The 17683-nt window shown below is 45.3% G+C and overlaps 1 protein-coding gene and 1 pseudogene across 4 annotated transcripts in view; one reads left to right on the top strand and one right to left on the bottom strand.

The window, feature by feature from the left end:
- LOC147583694 (uncharacterized) overlaps positions 1-7477 on the top strand; it is a 39040-nt pseudogene extending 31563 nt beyond the window's left edge.
- Positions 1-7612, bottom strand: part of BRD4 (bromodomain containing 4) — an 86813-nt gene extending 79201 nt beyond the window's left edge. For 3 of the 4 annotated variants that reach the window (XM_086698815.1, XM_086698812.1, XM_086698816.1), the window contains exon 1: positions 7474-7612. The gene's annotated coding sequence lies outside the window, so the exon portion shown is untranslated. Of the gene's footprint in view, positions 1-6994; positions 7087-7473 lie in introns of those variants that run through there. The other variant, XM_086698814.1, reaches the window with a different exon arrangement.
- Between the last annotated feature and the right edge of the window lie 10071 nt (positions 7613-17683).

The raw sequence follows: 17683 nt of genomic DNA, 5'->3' as shown, positions 1-17683 counted from the left end.
CAGACCCCACTCAATCTAAATACAATACAGATGTTAACCACCCCCCACCTTCTGTCTACCTGCCAATGCTCAGGCATACAGACCCCACTTTACCAATAAGGAAACTGAGGTCTAGAACCATTAGGTAACTTGCCTGAGGTCAAAACCAGAAGGGGTCAGGGCTGGGACTGAACTCTGACAGTGGACTCCAGTTATTCCTCTCCAGTGACACAGCTCCAACCAAGTCTGCTCTCCATAGCCCAAAGACCTGGAACTTCCTATATTAGGCAAAACAGGCCAATACTTCTCCAAGAAAAAGATCACAGAATAGCCTATACCTAGAATGAACTATAAAAAATCTTTGTAATTATGTCACAGTTCAAAAGGAAAAAATGGGGGGAAGGGCGCCCAGGTCAATTAAGCATCTACTTGGGTTTCGGCTCAGGTCATGATCTCACAGTTCCTGACATTGAGCCCCACATCGGGGGCTCTGCACTCACAGTGAGGAGCCTGCTTGGGATTCTCTCTCTCCTCTCTCTCTCTCTCTCTCTCTCTGCCCCTCCCCCGCTTGTGTTCTCTTTCTCAAAAGAAATAAAGTTTAAAAAGAGAGAGAAATGACATATTCATCCAAGTACCCTTAATTTGCAGTCAAATGCTCAGATTTGGCTGATTTCTGAAAGATATTCTCCAGGTGGGTTTAACACAAACAAAAAACACCCCATGTGATACTGGATCCTGATGGTCCCCAGGAAGGGTGACTGACATCAACTAGTTCTTGCGGTCAACAAGGCCCAAAGTAGCAGGACTGTAGCTTTCCATCCAGAACTCCACTTGCCTGGTCCATCCAGCTGCCTGCCTCTCTTCCAGGGAGATCCCAACTTGTGACACAAACCTTCCTGGAGACCAGAATCCTTTTTTCAAGCTCAGATGTCAACATAATTCAAATTAGGGCCAAAGGGGGCAAAGAAGGTAGGGAGAGATGCTGTGCTTATGCTCTAGAAAAATTTTAGTCCACCAGCGACTTCTGGCACCCTGGCCACTGCCTTTACTCACATAACCCATTTTTAATGAAATAGAAAAGTTACATTTTAGGCCCAAGAACACACATTACCTTTCCCGGCTGGATCATTTCCCCAAACGCTGCAGCCAACACCACAGAGTGAATGCCCTCAGAGCTGAACTTCCCCTAATCCCATTACCACCACTTTTAATCTCAGTATCAGATAAAAACATCGTCACTTAAAAAAAAAAAAAAAAAAAAAAAAAGGAAAACCAACCCAAACAAAAAATCCAACCCTCACTTGAAATCACCTTCTCCAAATGATGTCCACTCATAGTTCAATTCGGAAGACACAACAAGGCTGGGGGGAGAGGGGGCACGTCTAGAAGGCACCTGGCGGCACGATATCCCGAAGTGCCAGCTGCTACACCTTCGCGGCCCTCTGGCATTCTACTCTCAGACCTGGCTGCCTCTCCGCACTTCTGTTCTTCCCCCTGGGCAATGTCAGCAAGTGCGTAGTAGCTACCCGCAAGAGGGCACAGCCTCATTTTCCTCTAAACTGAAAAATGGGCACGTGAAATTTGCAGGAGGCTGAGACAGGTTGAAATCCTGGCAGCAGGGCCAGGATTCAAACTGGGGTCTGTGACACGCTTGTGGCATCAGTCTTTGGAGTGGGCCAGCAAAAATGAGACAGGACTGGATGCCAACAGGCTGCTTAAGCCCTTTCCAGTCACCCTTCCCCAGAGTATTCAGATAACACTAGGCTCCTATCACAGGATTAGGAATTCTGAGGCTTGATTTCAGGAAACAAAGTCCAAGTCTAACAGGAGAGAGTACAAAGGTCAAAGAGCAAGATGTCAAGACACATCTGCTTCTCAGATGCCTTCAGAACACACCAAAGAGGACACTCTGTTTTTACCCAATTGCTTTTTGAGGGGGAGGGGGGACGTTAAAAAACAAAAAACCAAAACTCAGCCTTATAAACAAGACTCTGTTGGGGCACCTGGGTGGCACAGTTGGTTAAGCGTCCAACTCTTGATTTCAGCCCAGGTTATGATCTCATAATTCTGTGAGTTCGAGCCCCACATCAGGCTCCGTGCTGACAGTGTGGAGCCTGCTTGCGATTGTCTCCCTCTCTCTCTGCCCCTTCCCTGCTCTTTCTCTCTTTCAAAAATAAACTTAAAAAATAAAATAAATAAACAAGACCCTGTGTCAAGCTGTGATTGGAGAAATGGGACATTCATGGAACTTTTCTGGAAAACGGATCTGTATCAAGTTTGAAAGAATGCACACCCTCTGATCCAGTGATTCCCTCTCTAGACATGAAAAAGGAGGAAACCTGAAGACAAGGTCTAAAAATAGAATTATGGTACATTCATATGATAAAATTTAGGCAACTATTTAAATAGAGCATTCTGGAAATGTTCACAACGTAATATTTTTTGAAAACTTAAGAGTATAATCAATTTTGTTACTAACACGAAAAATTGAAATAAAAATGAGGGTAAAGGACAGTTTTTGACATCTAACGTTAACATTGTTATTTTTCAAATTATTTCAAATGACCACGAACTACTTTTTGCTTAAAGAAAAAACAAACCTCACAATCTCATTTTCAAATGACATAAACCAATCACTGCTATTCCCTTTCAGGGTTCGGTCAAGAATTGGACAGATGGCTGTTTGCCCTAACTGTGACAATGGACTTCATCTATTTCTTTAGAAGAGAATATATCCCATGATTTAAGCTGGAGGTGCGCATGCAGTTTGAGAAGTTGTAGCCTATTTAGGCTGAAAAAGAAATTTTAAGGGTTTTAACAGTTACCCTTTCCAACACAAGTTTGGGGTTCATCTTCCAAATGGTTTTCTGTGCCTTACCAGCATTTTAAACTGCTCTCTAAGAATGTACAATTTTTAAAAACTAAGTTGGGATCAAACTAGGCAGGCTGTACTACATGCAACACGCAGACATCCTTGCACTTCCATTCCCTCGTTTTTTTTGTAATGGGTACACCCATAACCCATTAAGCTTTTCTTTTAACCCCTTGTGAAAGCACTAGAAAATCAAGGCAGTTGAAAAGTCATTGCACGCCCTCAAACAGTTACCATGACCAGCAATTACACTCGTTAAGTAGCTACCCCAGAGAAAATACACACGTCCGCACAGAATCTTGTGCGTGAATGTTCACAGCAGCACCATTCACAACAGCCAAAGTGGAAACAACCCAAATATCCACCAACTACTGAATGGATAAACAAAACGTGGCATGTATTCACATAATGGAATATCATTCAGTGATAAAAGGAATGAAACAGTGATTCGTGCTGTAGCACAAAGCACGAAAACGTTATACTCAGAGGTCAGACATGAAAGGCTACATATTGTATGATTTTTGAAATATCCAGGATACACAAATTCATAAAAACAGAAAATAGATTAGTGGTTGCCATGTGTTGCGGGGGGGGGGGGGGGGATGGATGGAGAGTGACTGCTAATGTATAGGGGTTTCTTTTGAGACAGATGCAAATGTTCTAACATTGGTTGTGGTGATTGGTGCACAACTCTGAATATACTAGGAACTATTGAAATGCGCACTTTAAACCAGGGAACTGTAACGTGTGTGAATTCTATCTCAACAAAGCGGTTCTTTCTTTAAAGGGGCACCTGGGTGGCTCAGTAGGTTAAGCATCCAACTCTTGATTTCAGCTCAGGTCATGATCTCACAGTTTGTGAGTTCCAGCTCTGCGTTGGGCTCTGTGCCGACAGCACAGAGCCTGCTGGGATTCTCTCTCTCTCTGCCCCTTTTCCGTTCGTGTTCTCTCTCTTTCAAAATAAATAAATAAACTTAAAAAAAAAGAAAGAGATTGGTGGGATTTTACAATAACAGTGTAATGCTCAAGTTATATACAATTTATACTCAATAAAATGTTGGGGAATGAATACATCAAAACATGAACCTACCAAAGAAAACTCACTTTTTGTCTCCCCCATGAATATAGTATGAGCTCAGGAACTAATCACTTGAAACTGATTGGGCAATTATATACACATGAAACCCGAATATTACAAAAACAAAAACAACAAAAAAAGACTCAATGTTTAACAACACGCGCACACATCAAGTTTTTATTAAAAACATGAGATTCACATTAAGAAATGCTACCCATACATGTTTATTACCCACTTCATCTCCCTCTTAAAAATACTTTTCCCAGGCCAATGCTGAACCACAGCCCAAACCCACTCACCACATTTCAAACTAAGTGGGAAATGTACAGTAGACAGTGCACAGAAGCAACTGCATGCCACACTGCTTGGACCATAAGTTTACTGCAATTTCTGGACCTTAACATCATACTTAAAATTCACATTCCTTGCAAATCACTACTGACCAACTATATTCCCTCCTAACTATATTAAGAGGAATTCCTTGCATTTGGTATTAAGGACATGCCAAATTCTTTTTTTTTTTTTTATTTTTTTAAAAAAGTTTATTTTTGAGAGAGACAGAGTGAGAGAGACAGAGTGCAAGCAGGGGAGGGGCAGAGAGAGAGGAAGACACAGAATCCCAAGCAGGCTCCAGGCCCTGAGATGTCATCACAGAGCCTGACGGAGGGCTCGAACCCACAAACCGTGAGATCATGACCTGAGCCGAAGTCAGACACTTAATTGAGTGAGCTACTGAGGAGCCCATGGACATGCCAAATTCTTGCTCACTTATCTTTCCAGTTTGTTCACTCTAAGAATATTTTAGGTCCTCTTCTAGGCGCTGAGAATACAATAGGGACTTAAAATAGGTAAAACCAAGCAAACAAAACCCTGCCCGCGTGGAACTCACATTCCAGTAAAAAATTAAAATAACTTAAAATTTTATTTTTACAAACTCATGTCTAATGAATTAAAAACGAACTGTCAGCAGCTGCAAAGAATCCCCACAATTCTCACCTTGCAAACGCGCAGTCTTTGCGAACCAGCAAAACTCACAAAGATCTATGAAATATTAGTAGCACTTTCCAATGTCAAGCTTTTCTTTCCTTCTTATACATTTGCCAGGAACAGAAAGACAAACATCTACTTTGTAAGTTCATTCAAAATCGGAAATTGAAACACTTTACAATTGACACATGACAGCGGGTTGTCAAAGGATTTAACAGCCCAGAGTCTACAAATCATTGATGTACCAAACGGTTTTTACTTTAAATTAAGAACAAGGACTCCAATCTTCTAGGTCTGTAAATCTCAAGTCATTCAATAACCTGAATTGTGTAACAGAAAAATATTGCATCCCCCCCAACCTTCAAAAACAAAAGTGCAATTTAGTACAAAGATCACAACAACTGGCTCAAAAGAGTAACTTTTGGAAACAAAGTCTAAATTCCTTTGAACAATTCAATAATTCAGTGGCAATTTTACAAAGCAGCCGCCAATTCTCTTGCAATTCTTCAGCAGTTTTTCTTTTCTCCTTATCCCCATCCAAGCTAGAGAAGCTAGCCATACTAGCACCCTAGAACAGCCAACCTGTCCTTAATATGTAGCCCCTTTCAAGTTCGAACGTTCATCTGTAGGCAGAGCTCCTCCTCTTCAGCAAATTGGCTGTGCTGAATTCTAGCTAGATACACAGAGGTGGGATCATCTCCTTCCAGTTAAAACCATCTAAAATGAACTTAAGTGCTTTTCTCCACAGCTTGACCTCTTGGATACTATGTTTCCTACCAAGGAAAGGGGTATGGTGGATAACAGAGGAGCAATGCATTTTGTTTCAGATCACGCTTTTCCTTCTGGACTTAGTCAATGGGAACCATCTGAGAGGTTTATCTTCCTCAGGTTGAAGTTTTGGGGGAGAAGAGCTTGGTTATCTGTAATACCTTGAAGGAAAGATAATCCCCACCCAAATTAAACTGAGAGGAAGAATGCTTTATTAAGTTACTGGCGAGATCATAAAACAGACTGTACCACCACCCAAAACCCACTTAGAACTGAAAACATTCATAAATCCTGTCGAGTATAGCTTTACCACTAACAGACTACAAACTCTAAGGACTAACAACTTAGGGAACTTGACAGCCCCATTCATAAAAATCTCCCAACCATTATTACACCACCAAAGAGCCACTGACTTACAGGCACAGAGACTTGGTTTTTGTAAACACGGACAGGTAGAGCCCTCCCAAAGGGAAGCAAAGACACTTCAATTCTCAGAAAGCACAGACTCCAAGAGGTCACTTCTTGCATCCAAAACACACACACCAAATTGAACCCAAAGACCAAGACCACACACCTCACCAGGTTGCAGAAAACACGGAGTGAAAAATAAAAATAATATTTCAAAAAACAATGCTGTGGTCCTGAGTAAATGGGAGGTCAGCCACTTAGCAAAAGCACATGACTCATCCACGGGCCTGAATGCAAGTATTTACACTGTCCACTATACCAAACTGGGATTTCCCATTTTCATCCAAGGCCGGGCCTTGGGGGCAGCCGGGTGAAGTTGTGCTGTTTCCGTTTTTCTTTTTTTTTTTTTTTTGGGGGGGGGGCTGTGTCATTTTATTTCGCTGAATCACAACTCCCCCACATCCCCACCCCAAACCACCACCCCAGACAACACAACGAACAGAAGAGGCCGTGGCAAGGACGCCAGCGAGCATCGACCGAGCAAAACAAAGCGCCCAGCGCACGGCTGCCAAGCTGGGAGTGGGTAGGTAAAGGGGGTCAGGCTCGCCCCACACAGCACCGCTCCCACCCCCGGGGGTGTCTCCCGGCAGGCGTGCCGCGGCAGCCTCCTCCCTCCCCCTGGGGACCAGACCCATTCTCCGCAGAGCTCCGGGGACCGCCGGGAAGGCGAGGAAATGGGGGCGGGGGCGCGCTGCCCCAGCTCGGGCAGGAGGACCCAGGCGACAGGGGAGCGCGCGCTGAGCCCGGCCCACGTGAGCGCCCGGGCAGCGGCCGAGCCAGCCCCGGGGGACCGCGGATGGGGACAACGGCGCCCGTGGCCACCACGCCGGGCCCGGACTTACCGGGGCCGGGCGCGCCGCGGAGCCCGCGGCGGCCGCTTCCTCCTCCTCCTCCTCCTCCTCCTCCTCACTTGACAAAATGGCGGCGGCAGGAAGTGCCGGGCGCCTCGGCCCGCCCCCCGCCCGCCCCCGGCCACCCGCCCCGCCGCGGCGCCCGCGCCCCCCACCCGCGCCCCCGCCCCGCCGGCCGGCCCAAGCCGGGGGGCGGCGGCGCCAACGACCGAGCACCCGCGAGCGACCCGGCCACTCCGACGCCAACGGCGCAGGCGGCCCCGGCCGGGCGCAAGCGGCACGGCGCGCGGACGCGGGAGGCCCGCAGGCCCGAGCCCGCGTCGCCCCGGCCTCCCCGCCCCCGCGCCGCGCCGATGGCGTAGGTGCTGGCGCACCGGCCCCATTACGCAATGCAGGTTACGCGGGCCGCGCCGCGGGTCCCCGCCGGCCGCCCCGCGCCGCCCGCCGCCCCGAAGGGCACCGGTCCTCACCTGAGACGCTAGGCCGCACGCCGCCCCCGCCGGCCGCCCGCTGCCGCCGCCCCCTCTTCTTCGGGCTGCCTGCGCGGCGCCGGGGCCCGCCCGCCGCGCCCGCCGCTCCGCCGCGCTCACAGGCCCCGCTCGCCTGCGGGCACTGCCGGCAGCCGCTGCCGCCGCAGCCACCGCTTCGGCTCCTCGGCTGCGGGAGAGCAGAACAAACAGCCCTGCCGCCGCCGCCGCCGCCGCCGCCGCCGCCAGCGCACTGACGTCACCGCGTACGCTGCGCGCGCGGCCCCCCGCCGCCGCCCGGCGTGCGCGTCCCGCGACCGCGCCCGGCGCCAGCGAGCTCGGGAGGGCTGGCGGGCGCGAGGTGAGTGGAGGTGGAGGGGCGCCCGGGGTAGGGGGGGAACCCCTCGGGGGGGAGGGTGCAGGGATTCGGCAGACCGAGGGAGAGGACCGAGGGGAGACCCCTCAGGCTGAAGGCTGGGTCTGAGGAGATCTGAAGGCAGAGAGAGACGAACAAAATTTAAGAAAGGTCTGCTGATGCGACCCTCGGCGAGAGGGAGGAAGGTGTGGAAAGACCCTAGCGACTCGTGGCAGAGGCCGAGTAGGGCCCCCTTCCCCGGGTGGGAAGGGGGCAGTGTGTTGAGCGAGGTTGGGACCCTTCGGTCCGCGAGCCGCGGCGGGGGTGCGGGCGCCGGTCGGAGGGGGAGGGCGGAGGTGACGGTGCGCGGGGCCGCGGCTGAGTGTGTCCCCGCCCGCCGCTGCTGGCGTCCGAGGGGCCGGGAGCGCTGTCCCTCCAGCCGCCCCCCTCCTCCCCAGCCGGGCCTGGATACTCGCAGAGCAAGTCCGCTCCACAGGGCCGGGGCAGGGGGTGGGGTGGGGGGATAAGGGTTAGGTCGCTTGCGCTTTAAAGGGGATTCTGGGGATGCCTTGCCGGCACAGTCTGTGGAGCGTGGGACTCTCGGTCTCGGGGTCGTGAGTTCGAGCCCCACGTTGGGCGGAGAGCTTACTGAAAAAAATTAATTAATTAAAAAATAAATAAAATGATGATCCTGTGAAATTTTTCAAACGGGAAAGCAAAACCTTTCCCTTTTGCCCTTAGCGTCACTCTTTTAGCGTTTTATTCCCCCTCTTTTAGAAATCGCAAATGCTGTTCTGTAAAAAAGTCTAAAAATTCCCCGACAGCCCCTTCTTTCAGAATATATTAATACAGAATAGCAAGTAGTTTTGTCTCCGTCGTAGTGTTTGCTCACTCTTCAAGGTCAATCATAAATCACTGTTGAGGCCCGGGCAAAGTAAGGACTTAATTGCATCCGTTATTTTAGCAAAGCATAAGATAACGAATAATTAAGTGCAAGAAATAAAGGAAGTGACTGCAACTGATTTATTAGTTTCCTTCTAATTATGTATTACAGAATATCGAAGTTTGTGAATAACTTCTGGCTCCTTATTTTGCCCGCTCAACAATTTGTGGAAGAGAATCAGAAAGGGAAAAAGAATAGGGCTATGTGAATATGGAGTAACAACTTTTTTTTTTTAAAGAAGACTAGAATATATCCATTTTAAGCTGCCCTTCCCATAGTTGTCTTCTTGCACTATTTTTGTTTCTGATGATGTTTTTGGAAGTAATTTGGAGCTGCCAGTCACATAAAATTTTTTGTTTTACTCTACAATCACACGTCATTTTAGACAGAATATACAAACTACAAAGGCAATCCCAAAAGCTTTTAAAACAACAATGTCCTATTCTTTTTGTCTTCCATAGTGCAGAGCCTAACTCCTCACAGGGATCTTAAACTCAGAAAATATTTATCCAGTTAAGTTAGGTTAATAACAAATTTTGTTTTTAATAGTTCACATTTATTTTTTTCTCTTGTTATTCCTGTGTTTGCAGTATTAAAAACCAGAAGAGATTAATAAAAATATTAAGGAATGAGCCATGAAGTACATACTATAATTCTGCATGGCTTTAAATATATATTCATAAAAACAACTTTTTTTAACGTTCATCTATTTTTGACAGAGAGACCGAGCATGAACAGGGGAGGGTCAGAGAGAGGGGGAGACACAGAATCCGAAGCAGGTTCCGGGCTCTGAGCTGTCAGCACAGAGCATGATGCAAGGCTGGAACCCAAGAAGGGTGAGAACATGACTTGAGCAGAAGTCAGGCGCTTAACCAACTGAGCCACCCTGGTGCCCCTGTATTACTCGTTTTAAGTAAAATAACACATTTAACCATTTTACCTGAAAAATACAAAAGAATATAGAGGGAAAATTAAGTATCCCTCTTATCTCTTCCCCTCCCTCACCAGCATAACCACTGTTAATCTCTTCCAGGTGTATTAGACCTGTGCTGTCTGATAGGACCACACAAGGCTATTGAGAGCTTGAAATGTAGCTGGCCCAAATTGAGATGCATTGTAAGTGTAAAATACACATTGCATTTCAAAGATTTAATGTGAGGGGCGCCTGGGTGGCTCAGTGGGTTGAGCGTCCGACTTCGGCTCAGGTCGTGATCTCATGGCCCGTGAGTTGGAGCCCGGCGTCCGGCTCTGTGCTGACAGCTCAGAGCCTGGAGCCTGCTTCAGATTCTATGTCTCCCTCACTCTCTGCCCCTCCCCCGCTCATGCTCTGTCTCTATCTCAAAAACATTAAAAAAAATTTTTAAGATTTAATGTGAAAAAAACACATAAAATATATTTTTTTAATTTTTTGTATTTGATTACCTGTTGAAATAATACTTTATATGTTGGGATAAATAAAATATATTATTAAATTTAATTTTACCAGTTTCTTTTTACTTTTTTTTTTAATTTTTTTTAATCTTTATTTTTGAGAGAGAGAGAGAGAGAGACAGAGTGTGAGTGGGGGAGGGGCACAGAGAGAGGGAGACACAGAATCTGAAGCAGGCTCCAGGCTCTGAGCTGTCAGCACAGAGCCCGACGCGGGGCTCAAACTCACGAATCACGAGGTCATGACCTGAGCCAAAGTTGGATGCCCAACTGACTGTGCCACCCAGGCGCCCCATCTTTTTACTTTTTTTAAATATTTATTTATTTTTGAGAGAAACAGAAAGAGAGTGAGCAGGGGAGGGGCAGAGAGGGGGGAGACAGAGAATCCCAAGCAGGCTTCTCGCTGCCAGCACAGAGCCCGATGTTGGAGTTGAATTCACCACTCATGAGATCATGACCTGAGCTGAAACCAGGAGTTGGATGCTTAACTGACTGAGCCGCCCAGGTGCCTCTCTATTACCTTTTTTAATGTGGTTACGAGAAAACAAAATTACACATGTAACTTGCAACATATTTCTGTTGGACAGCACTGTTCTAGAGGGGGTTTTTTTGGTCTTTTTGTATGTGTGAGACAACATTTTATATATTTTTTTAAAGTAAGCTCTACCCCTCAATGTAGGGGGCTTGAACTCACAACCTCAAGATCAAGAGTCACATGTTCTACCAACTAAGCCAGCCAGTTGCCCCTTGTTTTTTTGTTTGTTTGGCTTTTTTTCCACATAGTTGACATACAATGTTATATTAGTTTCAGGTGTACAACATAGTGATTCCACAACTTTATACACCATCTAGACCTTTTTATGCATCAATACGTATCGACATGTGGAAATAGTTGTTATAAAGTAAAAGAGATCATTCCGTATTTGTTAATTTGTAATGTGCTTTTTCTCATTTAATACATCTTAGAAGCAATTCCACATGAATACTCTGAGATCTACCTAATTAAGAGATAACTCCAAGATGATATACCTATCTGATGGCTGATCTGGTATGGATTGATCATAATTTATTTAGCCATTCTCCTATTAACATTTAATTCATTTCTAGTTTTCATCATAATAGTATTATAGTGAACATCCTATACATTTACCATTTGCTCTTCATACCTGCCAGTATTTTTCCAGATTAAAAGAGTAGGGGCACTGGGGCACATGGGTAACTCAGTCGGTTAAGCGTCCGACTCCGACTCTAGATTTTCACTCAGGTCATGATCTCACTGTGGGATCAAGCCCCACTTTGGGCTCTGTGCTGACAACCTGGAGGCCTGCTTGGAATTTTGTCTCTCTCCCTCTCTCTCTTCCCCTCCCCTGCTCATGCTCGCTCCATCTCGAAATAAATAAATAAACATTTAAGAAAAAAAGAATAGGGGTGCCTGGCTGGCTCAGTCGGTGGAGCATGTGACTCCTGATCTCGGTGTTGTGGGTTCAAGCCCCATGTTGGGTGTAGAGATTGCTTAAAAATAAAAAATAATAATAAGCTATAGAGTGTTTTCTTAAAGGCAAGGACAAATTTATAAACCAAATCAGCTTTGGAAAAACTGGAGGTGTTCAATTTGTTATGGCCTGAATCCATGCCCATTTTCAAATGAGAACTTGCCTGTGAAGTTAGATTCTGGAATTTATAGTTAGGGCCTAGAGATGGTGAATGACTCAAGATCACACATTTACACAGTTTAGAACTCAGATCTCCCGCATGAAGACTGCCCGCATCTTTTCTCTAGCTCCAGAGTTGACAATAGTCAATATCTATGCTTTGTGGGCCATTGCCAATCTTTGGAACTCTGCCATTATAGCATAAAAAGTAGCTGTAGTTAATATATAAGCAAATGGGTGTGGCTTTGTCCCAATAAAATGTTATGGATAATAAAATTAGATTTTCATGCAGATTTCAGGAATCGCAAAATATTATTCTTTAGATTTTTTTCTTTTTTTTTCTTTTTTTTTTTTACGATTTTATTTTTTTAAGTAATTTCTACACCCAACCAGGGGCTCAAACTTACAACCCTGAGGTCAAGAGTCTCATGCTGTACTGACTGAGCCAGCCAGGCGCCCCTGATTTTTTTTTTTTTTCAGCCTTTTAAAAATATAAAAACCATTCTTTGCTGGAAGGCTGTACAAAGAGACAGCAGTCCAGATTTGTCCCAAGGCAGTAGTCTGCTGATCCCTGCTCTAGACTTGAGAGTCTAGGAAATTTATTTACCCTTATATAGAAGGTATTCTACTTGCATTTTTTTTGTTAATTCTTACTATTTTTTTTTTTTTTAGCAGTTTTAGGTTTACGTTAAAATTGAGTGGAAAGTACAGAGTTCCCATATACTGCTTTACTTCCCCTCTCGACTTCCTCCATTATTAATATGAATAGTGTGGTACATTTGTTACAGTTGATGAGCCAATATGGATACGTGATTATTAACTAAAGTCCATAGTTTACATTAGGGCTCACTCTTTGTGTTGTATATTCTGTGAGTTTTGACAAATATGGAATGACATGTGTCCACCAGTTTGCTTGCCAACGTTTAACTCCTAAATTAGGAACAAAATAAGCTTCAGAATAGAGCACTGCAGTTCTTTCAGCCACAAACAGGTGCATGATAGCCCTAAGGGTAATCTTTAGTTTCTGTACATCATTAATTTGTATTTTGCTGTGTGTTTGCTTAGTTTTGAGGTGTTTGACAAACATCATTCACTGTCCCACTCAAAATAATGAGATGCTGAAAGATCTAGCGTGAAGAGCCATATAATTGCAATTAAAAAAGTAAAGTGATGGGCGCCTGGGTGGCTCAGTTGGTTAAGCATCTGACTTCAGCTCAGGTCATGATCTTGCGGTTGGTGAGTTTGAGCCCCGCATCAGGCTCTGTGCTGACAGCTCAGAGCCTGGAGCCTGCTTGGGATTCTCTGTCTCCCTCTCTTTCTGCTCCTCCCCTGCTCACATTGTGTCTGTCTCTCTCTCAAAAATAAATACACATTAAAAAAAAATTTTTAAGTGATAAAAAGTTTGAAAGTGGAAAGAAAATGCAGATATTGTATATGGGATAAAACTGCTCAAGAAGAAGAAATACAGAGGTGAAAGAAAAGCCTAGCGGGAGTGCTCATATACCACCCATCCTGTAGTTCAGTCATTTTAGAAAACAGTATGGCCTTATCGGGCGAGGTTGAGGCTCTGTGTTGAACATCATGGTCCACTGATTCCAGTCCCTAGGAAACTTGCTGGTACACTGAAGAAGGTTCAGAACGGGTTTGTTCCGAAGACACCACTCTGAAGGCAAGCCCGGTGTTCACCCATAGCAGGATGCATAGATTGTAATGTAATGAAAATGAACAAATCACAGCCACATGTGACAACAGGGATAAATCTTGCAAACATAACAGGAAATCAAAGAAGCAAGGCCTCTGTGCTTATGTGATGGTTCTGTTGCTATGCTGATTTTTTTTTTAATGTTTATTTTTGAGAGAGACAGAGGGAGATAACAGAATCTAAAGCAGGCTCCAGGCTCTGGCTCCAGGCCTCCAGGCTCCAGGCCCCAATGAGGGTCTTGAACTTGTGAACCAAGAGATCATGACCTGAGCCGAAATCAGATGCCTAACGACTGAGCCACCCAGGCACCCCACTATGTTGAGTTTTAAAACAAGAATAGACTAAAGAATTCGGGGAAATAAATCTATAAAGAAAAGCAAGTAATCACCAGTGGTTGCCCAAAAGGATCACCTGGAAGGGCTGAGGGAGTGGGTGGGTACAGCCAATATCTAAGGTGTAGCAATATTCTGTTTTTTTGTTGTTTTCTTTTGTTTTTTATTTTAATGTTTATTTATTTTTGAGACAGGGAGAGACAGAGTATGAACAGGGGAGGGTCAGAGAGAGAGGGAGACACAGAATCTGAAACAGGCTCCAGGCTCCGAGCCGTCAGCACAGAGCCCGACGCGGGGCTTGAACTCATGGACTGCGAGATCATAACCTGAGCCGGAGTCGGACGCTTAACCGACTGAGCCACCCAGGCGCCCCTCTGTTTTGTTTTTTTTTTAAATATATTTTCCAAATCAATGACCTGGCCTGGTCCTGCTGATTCACCTGCACAAGATCTACTCTGTTACCTTTTTTTTTTTTTTTTTTTTTTTTTTTAGTAAACTAGGCCCAATGTGGGGCCCGAATTCACGACTCCAAGATCAAGAGTCACATGCTCTACTGACTGCCAGCCACGTGCCCTATTACATTTTTAAGCATATGGTATTGCTAACTACAAGCACACTATTGCATAGGAGGTCTCTAGAGCTTTTTCATCTTACAGGAAGGAAAAGTGTTCCTCTTCACTGTGCATTAACTTTATAGTTATTCATTCAACTGTACCTGTGTTTTATGCACATTTTGTGTTCAATGCACAATGTGTACTTCAACTTTTTTAAGTAAAGAATGTATGATACATATGTAAAGAAACCATGCCTGAGCAAGAGAAGTAAATAGAAAAGGCAGATGATGAAGTTGAAATGTACAAACTTTTGAATGTATGACTGGGAAATGAGCAACATCATAAGACACCTTCTAGTTTAAGGCCCACACAGAAGGCTGGTGATGCCAAAGCATTAGAGGCAGCTAAAAGCGTTGCTGGTAGAATTTCAGTCACGAGCCACTGACAGTCCCATGAGTTCAAGGCCCTGTGGAATCATCATGGCATCAGAATGAGTGACATTGAACCAAGTGAGGCTGTTCCAGCTGCTAAAAAAAATTCTTTGGCATTGGCTGAGCAAGGGAAGGTTTATTGTTTGACCAATTTTCACCAGGGTTGAAGCCAGGCTATTCTGGGGAAGGACGCCTGGTGGAACATATTTTAGCAGGGACTCCCTGAGTAGGCCTGCTTTAAAGCTTGGTGGGAAGCACCTGCTGTCATCAGTGTAAGTACATGTCAAAACCGAAAGCCTACATCTCCTGTTCCTCTCCTCAAGGAACATGGGTTGTTCTTAATATGTGCATAAGAAAAGCATCTATATTTGGATTTAGATAGAATTCTGTGATAGGCAACTTTCAAAGATGGCCCCCAGTGAATCCCCACCTTCTGGTGTTCACATCCTTGTGTAATCTCCCCTTGAGTGTGGGCTGGACCTAGTGATTTGCTGGTAGTAAAGAGATTCTCTGAAAAGTGATGGGATGTCACTTTCACGATCAGGTTACAGAAGACTGGCTTTCATCTGGTTCGTCTCTTTTGCTTTCTCAGCTTGCACATTTTGAAGCAAGCTGCTGTATAGGAGAGGCCCATATGGCAAGAGCCTGAGGGTGGCTTCTCGCCAATAGCCGGCAAGGAGCCAAAGCCTTCCCTCAGTCCAGCAGCTGCAAGGAACTTAGTTCTGCTAACCACCACACTGTCAACACTGAAGGGATAACCTTCCACAGTCAAGCCTTCACATGAGACCACAGCCTTGACCAACTGTAATTTGCAGGTCTAATTCCAACTAAGGACTCCGCTAAGCATTCGACTCTTGATCTCAGCCCAGGTTTTGATCTCAAGGTCATGAGTTCAAGCCCTGTATTGGGCTCCACACCTAGCGTGGAGCCTACTTTAAAAAAAAGAAAAAGTTTCTAGCAGCACTATTCACAATAGTCAAAATGTGGAAACAACTTAGATGTCCATTATTGGATGACTGGATATTATTCAGCCATAAAAATGAATGATGTACTGACACCAGCTACAGCATGGAGGAACCTCAAAAACATGCTTCGTGAAAGAAGTCATACTGAAAAGGTGATGGATGGTTCCCTCTACGTGAAATAGCCCGACCACATAAATCCAGAGACAGCATATTAGTGGCTGTCAAGGGATGGGAGGAGGAATGGGGTTATTGAGAATGGGGATACAGTTTCCTTTTAGGGTGAGGAAAATGTCTTGGAACCAGTTATAGGTGATGGCTGCCCAACATTGCGAGTATCCCAGATGCCACTGCACTGTCCATCTTAATTGAGCCACCCAGGCAGGCACTTTTTTTTTTTTTTTTTTTTTTTTTTTTGAGAGAGGGAGTACATTGTCCACTTTAAAATGGCTAATGAGGGGCGCCTGGGTGGCGCAGTCGGTTGGGCGTCCGACTTCAGCCAGGTCGCGATCTCGCGGTCCGTGAGTTCGAGCCCCGCGTCAGGCTCTGGGCTGATGGCTCGGAGCCTGGAGCCTGTTTCCGATTCTGTGTCTCCCTCTCTCTCTGCCCCTCCCCTGTTCATGCTCTGTCTCTCTCTGTCCCAAAAAAATAAATAAACGTTAAAAAAAAAAATTTAAAAAAATAAAATGGCTAATGGAGGAGCACCTGGCTGGCTTAGTGGAGCATGCAACTCTTGATTTCATGGATCTAAGTTCCATCCTCACATTGGGTGTAGAGATTACTTTAAAATATTTTAGTGGTGCCTGGGTGGCTCAGTTAATCATCTGACTCTTGGTTTCGGTTCAGGTCATGATCTGGTTCATGAATTTGAGCCTCTTGTTGGGCTCTATGGTGACAGTGCTGGAGCCTGCTTGGGATTCTCTCTCTCCCATGATCTCTGCCCCTGCCTTGATCATGCACGCACACACACTCTCAAAATAGTCTTTTTTAAAAAATAAAATCTCTTAGGGGTGCCTGGGTGGCTCAGTGGGTTGAATGTCCGACTCTTGATTTCCACTTAGGTCATGATCCCAGGGTCATGGGATTGAGCTCCACGTGGGGCTCAGCACAGAGCGTGGAGCCTGCTTAGGATTCTCTCTCCCCCGTTCATGCGTGTGCTCTATAAAAATAAAATCGTTTGGGGTGCCTGGGTGGCTCAGTCGGTCAAGCATCCCACTTCGGCTTAGGTCTTGATCTCATGGTTTGTGGGTTCAAGCCCCACATCAGGCTCTGCTGACAGCTGAGCCTGGAGCCCATTTCAGATTCCGTGTCTCCCTCTCTCTGCCCCTCCCCTGCTCATGCTCTTTCTCCTTCAAAAAATAAACATTAAAAAAAATTTTAATGAAATAAAAGTAAAATCTTAAACAAATTTTTAAATGGTGAATGGCTCATTTTGTTGTGACTTTTACCTCTAAAAAAGAAAAACGTTGAGCTCAAACCACTTTTTCAATAGAGCCAAATGTTTATCTCATTCAACTGACACCCACGCCCATGAGTGGATTGTCCCCTACCAAACCATATTGTCCCCCAAACTGAATTCTAATTTATCTATATAAAGTATACCTGCACCTGATAGTTTTGAGAGGAGGTATGTAGACTAAGTCTGCTTGTGGAAAACCAATCTCATTGGCCTCAGTGTCCTTGTAGAAGGTAAAGGAAGTGGCCCCATACTTTCTCAATGATCCAGGAGCCACCACTATCAAGTGTAAAGCCACACCATGGGTTTTTCCCATGCCCGTGTGTTTACTAAGTGCTCCAAGGAGGCTACTACCAAACAATTGCTAAAAGGCTCTTCTGTTTGTTCTTTAGTTCCTG

Source organism: Puma concolor, chromosome A2 (genome assembly GCF_028749965.1).
Source record: "Puma concolor isolate L17-30 chromosome A2, mPumCon1.1.hap2, whole genome shotgun sequence".
Taxonomy (NCBI): Eukaryota; Metazoa; Chordata; class Mammalia; order Carnivora; family Felidae; genus Puma; species Puma concolor.
Note: the sequence above shows the minus strand (reverse complement) of the source record. Positions and strands in the feature narration are given on the sequence as shown.